This window comes from Nelumbo nucifera, chromosome 5 (genome assembly GCF_055504915.1).
Source record: "Nelumbo nucifera cultivar China Antique chromosome 5, China Antique-T2T, whole genome shotgun sequence".
Taxonomy (NCBI): Eukaryota; Viridiplantae; Streptophyta; class Magnoliopsida; order Proteales; family Nelumbonaceae; genus Nelumbo; species Nelumbo nucifera.
In genome coordinates, this window is record NC_142653.1 from 60,630,687 (window position 1) to 60,639,382 (window position 8,696).

The 8,696-nt window shown below is 41.5% G+C and overlaps 1 pseudogene; it reads right to left on the reverse strand.

Annotated features, from left to right (window-relative positions):
- Nucleotides 1-207: 207 nt before the first annotated feature.
- On the reverse strand, nt 208-5,133 carry LOC148791667 (uncharacterized; annotated as a pseudogene).
- Nucleotides 5,134-8,696: the final 3,563 nt, after the last annotated feature.

Sequence of the window (8,696 nt, forward strand, 5' to 3'; positions counted from 1 at the left end):
ATACTCGTACTTTAAATCGTGACAATCTAGTACCCGAACTTTCTCAATTTGGGACAATTTGGTACCCGACGTTAGGTTTCCGTCGGTTAGAGGATAAAAAGTCTTAAATACCCCCAGTGCTATTTCGACCGATTAAAATTATTAAAATAACCGATCGAGCAATGCAAGTAGGAACCTTGTACTTGCATTTACAGAGAACTAGCTCCTTCACGCCGATGGTGTCAAGCAAATGTGTCGCCGGGAAAGTTGATTTCGACGTACACGACGCCAAAAAATTATTGTGCCATCGAGAATCAGAGAAGCAGTGCAGTTTTCATAGGGGAGGAGAGCACTGAAACATGCCACAAATGAATTCAACATCAACACCACCATCCAAACCACCAGACAGAAGTATAGAAACCCATCGATTTCCCTTCTCAAACCCACTGGCCAATATATGGGAACGCTGTAGAGAAGAGCAAACAGTAGAAGGAAGGGGTGGAATACAAGGGTGTTGGTTGTTACGTAGGATGAGACTTTGCAAGCTCCTCTGGAGGTCTCTCTCATCAAAATTCTTCTCTCCTATAAGAAAATCAGTAACCCTTCTGTTGTTGAAGAGAAAGAAAATGAGACCGAAAGTGAAGAACCCAAGTCATGTCTGCAACCTGACCCGGGTGGTGTCATTGTTAACATTCATGAAAATGGTTCCTAGCACAACTCCGGTCACTAAGGCTTAGATTGTTCGGGCCACAAAAAGTTGCTTGGTTCTCTGAATATGTTGCTACAGAATCTCTGGCTTAGAATTAAGACCTCTCGAAATCGAGAATTTGGGTAGAAAAGATGCATATCTTCGATAAAATCAGATGCTGAAATTGTCATCAATCACGTTTCTTGTTGCTCGTCTTTTTCATGATGATTTTCAGTAGCTTTATCCTCAATCAACAATTGGCCTTCAAGAGCCGACGAGGTTTGTATACCTAGAGTCTCTGTAACCCAGAGACCCTGCACTTCTCACTGTCTGAGATCCCATGAGATGAATCCCCGCCAATCCTCGAATCCTTTACGTGATCCAACCCCAACTCTTTTAACAGTTCTCTCACTCTCACTGCAGCCACACTATGCCCACCACATCCCCTCAGACGGGCAGTGTACATGAGTGTTTCTTCAACTGTTAGCTGCGGGAATAGCACGTCATTCTAGGTGACGTAGCCCGACACTCTCCGAAAATCTGTAGCATCTATGGGCTGATCATTGACAAGAACCTAACCGTAAATTCTACCCAAAGAAGGGTTTTCTGTTTGTTCAACCCATAACGAAGACAACAGGGGATTAGGGAAATAAGAAGGGTTTTTTGTAAAGGACATTTTTGGTATTTTGAAAATTTTATTCCGCATGTGAGTTTTTAATTGACGAAAATCTAACATAATGTACCAAATTGTCACAAATTAAAAGTTCGGGTACCAAATTGTCCCAAATTGAAAGTTCGGGTACTAGATTGTCACGATTTAAAGTACGGGTACTAAATTGGCACCCGGCCTAAAGTACAGGGTACCTATCGGGAATTTTCCCTAATAATAATAATAATAATAATAATAATAATAATAATAATAATAATAATAACAATAATAATAATAATAGTAATAAAATTGACATAGTAGATTCCCTTTTGTGTTATACTGTTGTTGTGATTTCTTCTTGCTTGTGTTTATTTTCTTGATTAGAATCCCATGTGGGCCCCACCTATTTGACCTGAGAGAGGGGTGCCTAACCCCTTCTCTCTCACATCCAAGTCTGACCTGGACTGGTTAGTCGACGCCTCGGGCTTTGAAGTCACTATTTGATGAAAATGATTTTGATGCCATTCTAAGAGGCCCCATCACCTCCATTTCCATAATTAATGGGTGGCAATTCCAGATCAGCCTAAGTGAGTTGTTTCCCGATGCTTACACTGTTTATTACGCTTCGTTGTTGATCGTTATAGCTCCCACAAATGCTTTTGTCTATTTGTTGTGTAGGTACAAGTTCTCTAATTTTGCAATTTAATTATATCAAGTGTTCTATCTAGATCAACTACTGAACCTTAGTAACTAAACCTTTAATTTTTTTGTTGCATATTATTTGTTATAAGGATTAGATTCAGTTTGGTGGGAAGGGTTTTGAGCCAGATTGTCAAGAGTGTAAGACTTCAAATTGAATTCGTAGACAATCAAATTTTTAAAGCCCTACCCAATTCACCTCCTCTTGGGTAAGGCCACCGGTCCGAACACATTGGCCTTGCATATAAGTAGACAACCATATAAGAACAATATACTTAAGCAACCTTCTCCACTACAAACTATTTTACACTCATCAAAGATTCCCAAAGACGATAACCTAATTGAGGAACAAAAATAATCATGAGAAAAGGAGACAACCATTGTAGCATGCCTAGTCATAACTTCACTTCTTTTGGTAATAAGTTAGGAACATATGCTAGTATGGGAAAGGGGTAAACCTTGTCCCCCCTTTTCTAAAAAAACCGCTATGCCATGTAACCACTTGAGATGCAAACAAATAATAGAAAAGGATGAGATCTTCCATTTTATGAGAATTCCTATATATTCACTTCTTTTGGTAATAAGTTAGGAACATATGCTAGTATGGGAAAGGGGTAAACCTTGTCCCCCCTTTTCTAAAAAAACCGCTATGTCATGTAACCACTTGAGATGCAAACAAATAATAGAAAAGGGTGAGATCTTCCATTTTATGAGAATTCCTATATATACCCCTCCCCCTACCCCCCCCCCCCCCCCCCCCCCCTTTCCTAGGGCCTCTCAACCATGCTCCCTAGCAACCACTTATGGCCTGAAGTCTCCACTTAAACCTCTCACCTCTTCCCTTCCCATCACCAACTTCGTTGCTCAACTACAATTCAACCCCTAGTCCGACTCAATGATAAACCTATCCCACCATCCACTAGACCACCACACCCCACAGAAAGTCTTTGAGATATTAAAAAAATGAGGAACTATGACCTTAATCCTTAAACTAAATAAGAAGTTGGGAGCTGGTGTGAACACTATAATGATAAATAACAAAGCCAATTATAGGTTGGGTAAGGCTTGGTTGGGGGCGGTCTCTTTGAAAGACAGAGAAGGACCAAGAGTTGGAAGAGGTTAGGTTTTTGGGGTAAGGTGTTAGGCTTCGAATGGTAGAAATGGGAGTTGATGGCAAGGGTGTTGGGTTGCTGAATAATCAATTTTGATATGAGGAGGATCTCTATTTATGGGGGTGATCCCGAGATCCTAAAAGGTAGGAGATAACGGTGCACGTCTCCTATTAGAAAAGGAGATATTGGGCTTGCTGTCAATTATTAAGTGCACGACTGAGGTTTCGCCATGTGTCTCATGGGGATAAATCTGAGGATCAACTTTCCTTTTGCTCAGGAGCCCTCATTACTCACACGTGCTACTACCTCTTGCGTGTCTTACTTAATTGATGTGGCATTGGTGATGCCACTTTCTGATAAATGTTGTCTTGTTGGCCTTATGTGGCGCCTTGCTGCCTTTACCCTTCTTGACATTGTGTTCTTAGATGATGCCTAGACACGGCTCCATAACGGGCTGCAGTGTCATGGCAGTTAAGGGTTTATCACAAGTCCAAATGTAAGTGATCCCCATCACGGGCCTAGGCTGGGTTTGCCTTGGTTCGGGCTACAAGTGGGCTCATCGAGAGCGTGCGACGAACCATGGGTTTGTCACGGTTCTACAATGCGTCCTATGGGTTCATTGCAAGACCTGTGATGCGTCACGAGTTCATCGCATGAGGAAAGTTGATTGCAGGCTAATCGCAAGCCTTAATGTGGTGTGAATACAGTGTTTAATGTTCTCTAAGGGACTGAATGAGCACTATATACATTAGCCCCCCTACTTATTGGTAAGTGGGAGCTTATAGGTAAGCACTTTGCTTTCGTATTTATTTTTAGGTCTTGTAGTGAGTTCGTTTGCATGTGTTGGGTTTGAGGATTTTCCCTATTTTTGTAATTTTGTATAGATGATGTGCGCCTTGTGTCTGCGGTGGGGACTTCTTGCATTCCATGGTTTTAGCCCCCCTATCTTTTGGTGATTTCCTTTTTATCGATAGTCAATGTTATGCTTTGTTTATGTGTTTCAACCCCCCTAACCGTTGACATAAAGGGAATTTGCAAAAGACACTAGGAGTCACTTCTGCTGACCGTCTCCTTTTTGCCAATGGGAAAACTTGTGTTTGGTTTGTAAATTTCAGCTCCCCCTGGCTGTTGGCGGGGAGAGGTAGTGGTTGGAATATCAAGCCCCTTGAATACTGGTAGTGAGGGGGGACTGGCAAAGGGTGATATCGTTAATGGCTTAGCGGGGGCGAAGCCCCCTTGTATGACGGGGTTATAGACTGCTCGATGCTTAGTGTTTGTCGATGTTGAGTGACTCGGTAGCATATTAAATTTTTTTGTTGGTGGGGATCAGGGAAGCCTTTCGAGAATGGCCATGTATCAATCATTATTAGTGGTTCTTTGCTTGTCATTCCGTAATAAATGTGGCTTGTTCGCTCGTGTGTGACTATTCCGGTACCCGATACATATAAAGTGGCGGTTGCTGATGTGGTGCCTCTTTTGAATTAATGCGCCGTTTTGAGTACCTTGTCTCCTTCTTTGAAGTTCCTTGGTCTCAAGAGTTTGTTAAAATTTGTAGCTAGGGCTTGTTTGTATTTGGTCTGTCTTTGTAGGGCCCTATCTCTGACTTCATCTATGGCTTCTAGCTTATCTACAAGTAAGTGATCCATATCTTCGGGTCTGACCTTCTTCCCCATTGCAAAAGCTACACGGGCAGACACAACCCGTATTTCTGCTAGCAACACTACTTCTTGGTCATATACTAATGAGTAGGGTGTCACCTGTGTACTCTTCCTAATAGTGGTGTGATAGGCCCAAAGGGTTTCTAGCAGCTTTTCTGCCCAGTCCTTTTGATTATTAGCAACTGTTTTACTCAACATCCTTAGTAGGGTCTTGTTTATGGCTTCTGCTTGTCCATTTCCTTGTGGGTAGTATGTTGTCAATGTCCCTAATCTTGCACTGTATTGCCCTAGAAGGTCACGGAATTCTTGATTTTTGATGGATAAGCCGTTGTTTGTCAGAATCCTCATTGGGGCTCTGAATCGGTGCACTATGTGCTACCTAAGGAAGTTCGCTATGTTTTCTGTGCAAATCCTTTGCAAAGGTATGGCCTCTGCTCGGGTCGGTTCAGATCCGACTATTTTCTATAATAGTTGCTTACTACGAGGCCCATTGATGAGTGACCGCTTGTTCAAGTCGGGTGAGTGTTGCAACCACGTCTGGGGTCTTACACTTCTCGTCTCCTCCTGCATCTGTTCGAGCTTTTGATACCGGGTCTCGAAACGTTCCCCGAACTCATACACCTTGCTGGAGAGGACTTCGATGTCAGCTTGGTTGGGTGCTTCCGTCTTGAGTTGGTCATCTACTACCGGGTTGGTATTCTCTGAGACGTTCCTCTATTCTTTGGAATGGATGTAAGGTTGATCCTTCATGTGGCCATTCTCTGTGATCAAAGATGAACCAGAGATTCTACTGTAGGTTGGGTAAGGCTAGGTCAGGGGGTGGTCTCTTTGAAAGACAGGAAAGGACCAAGAGTTAGAAGGGGTTAGGTTTTTGGGGTAAGGTGTTAGGCTTCAGATGGTAGAACTAGGAGTTAACAGCAAGGGTGCTAGGTTTCTGAATAATCAGTTTCGATATGAGGAGGATCTCTATTTATGGGGGAGATCCCAAAATCCTAAAAGGTAGGAGATAAAGGTGTTCGTCTCCTATTAGGAAAGGGGATTATGGGCTTGTTGTCAATTATTAAGTGCACGACTAGTGTTTCGCCACGTGTCTCATGGGGATTTATCTGAGGACCGGCTTTCCTTTCGCTCAGAAGCCCTCATTACTCGCGGGTGCTACTACCTTTTGCATACCTTACTTAGTTGACGTGGCATTTGTGACATCACTTTTTGATAAATGCTGTCTTGTTGGCCTTATGTGGTGCCTTGCTGCCTTTGCCCTTCTTGACACTGCATGCTTAGATGATGCCTGGACACGACTCTATAATGGGTCATAGTGTCACGGCGGTTGAGGGTTTATCGCAAGTCCAAATGTAAGCGATCCTCATCACGGGCTCAAGCCGGGTTTGCCTAGGCTTGGGCTACAAGTGGGCTCATCGAGAGAGTGTGATGAACCATGGGTTTGTTGCAGTTCTGTGATGCGCGTTGTGGGCTCATCACAAGACTTGTGATGCATTGCGGGTTCACCACAAGAGGAAAGTTGACTATAGGCTAATCACAAGCCTTCATGTGGTGTGAATACAGTGTTTAATGTTCTCTAAGGGACTAAATGAACACTATATACCTACATCAATCACAAGATAAATCTCATTTTTCTCTTTCATGAGATGACCCTATAAATCCTTTTTTGTGTACTTTTTGAAAACTTTTGGGGCATTCATCTATGCTATTATAAAGCATATCTATATTTATATATTAAAATGCAATGTGCCAAGGTGGCACTTTTCTACTTTGTGGTTTGTTCTCAAAGTCACTTATCCTTTTTTTCTAGTTTCTTCTCAAAGGCACCTATTTTTTCTTTTTTTTTTCCTTTTCTAATTTTAAAATTGAACAAAATAATTCAAGTGACCAATCACTTTTAAGACTTTTAACACTCCTCATTAATACACCATTAACTTTTATTAATCTCTCCTCATTAATTATGCTATTAACTCTCTCCTTTAATAACTCATGCCACTAATTCTCTCTATGTCCATTACTCCACTAAATTGCATAAAATACATTAACTTTATTTATACATACTAGTAAGTATACATGTGCTTTGCTTGTGGCAATTTTTTATGATGATATTGTTTACATATTGTCTTAAACTGCCATTAAGTTTTCTGACAATTGACAGGTCATTAAGTACTAATGGAAAAAATAAAATGTCGAATTTTCCCTCCACTATTCCTCAAATTTTCAAAACAAAACCTGAAAATTTTGAACTCTTGTATCTCCACATCTGATTGTTTCAGAGGTCTTGCATCCTCCTTTTTTCTTTCAGTCAACTCATCTCTCCATTGTTATGTAAGAAGATAAAAAGCCTCCTAAACCCTTTCAACCTTCCTCTCTCAATCATTACTTTCAACACATAAATCCTGTTTTTTCTTTCTCTTTTGCTTCAGATTATTGTTCGGCTCTAGAGGGAAATGCATCCTACAGCTGGGTTTTAGAAGTGAGTTTTCCTTGTCATGGGTTTAAAGGAGCAAAACCCAAAGGGATTATTTGGTATGTTCCAGTTGATGGCATAACAGGAGAGGACAAACAGTCCTCTAGGCCCTCCACAGCAAGAACATAGTGTGCATATCTAGAAACTCCCTAACCGCCATTGGGTCTTATTCAACATGACACCATTTCAACCAAACACTTTTGATTTCTCAAAGCAACAGAGACTTCCAGTCACAAATCAAGTAAAAAAACAGCTTTGCTTTTTTTTATTTGGATGTGCACTGATTTACACCATGAATTTTCCGGATGACCGGTTCTTATGGGTTACACCCAAATGAATCCCAAAGCGCTCCCAACTGTCCATAAGATCAATTTCATGGAAATGGTCACTGAAAATGTCACCATGGTTGCAAAGTTGGAGGGAAATACTTAGGACCCATTTATAAGTATATGCATTTCAAATCATATGATTGGGTTGTGAGTCTGCAAAACAAAAGAAATAGAAAAAGGGAGTACAGAGATGGATAAGGAGAGACCTTCAGTAAAGATGGCATTCAGCTAATATTCCTCATCTGTCATGATAAAAATCTGGCAAAAGTTGTTGGAATTCTTATGGTCCATCAAGCCTAATGAAGTAACTCTCTTCTCTAGATTGAAGAACCAAGAGAAACCCTTATTGTATATGCCCTTCTTGGATGAACTTGTCTAAAGTCCAAACTAAAGGACGTTGGGAGATAGAGTCCTACACTGGAGCAATTTTGGGTCTCCCTCAATAAGGCGGATACTTGGGGTATTCGGTGAATACTCCACTGCAGTAGTTCCTTCCAAGTCACAAATTTAAGGGAAATCTCATCTTTAAGAGTAATTTAGGGCCCCCTCAATAAGGCGACAGTAACCTTTCTCTAGAGTAATTAAGTGGGGTTGGTAACCATCTGCTTCTAAAAGAACTTCTTGACATTTTGCAGAGACAAGTGTCTATCAAATGGAAGCTTTCGCAAAGCAGTAGGGAGCTGGCTATCAAAAACTCCATATATTTGATCACCGCCAGGTTGCCTAAAATTAAGAAAATGCAATTCATAGAACCAATCTTCACAGTATTTTATTTGAATGCATAAAATCAATCTCCACAAGAATTCCTTGGGTTATGACCTCTTGATCTCTCCTAACACATCGTCGATCGGAAGCTAGAGTCTACAATAAGGGCAAGTATTACTCTTTGCAAGCCATGGCAGTATACAAATCCAGTGAAACATGTGACCACAAGGCACATCTCTCCCTCCTCCCATCACTTTACATATCACACACTCTGCCCCCACCCCACATAACCCCATTAATGGCAACGCCACCACGCTATCATCGATGCTGCCACCTCTTCCATCTCATCGCCACATCATGGCATCCCGTTCATGCACGGGCTGAGCAACAACAAGATGGAGAATTTT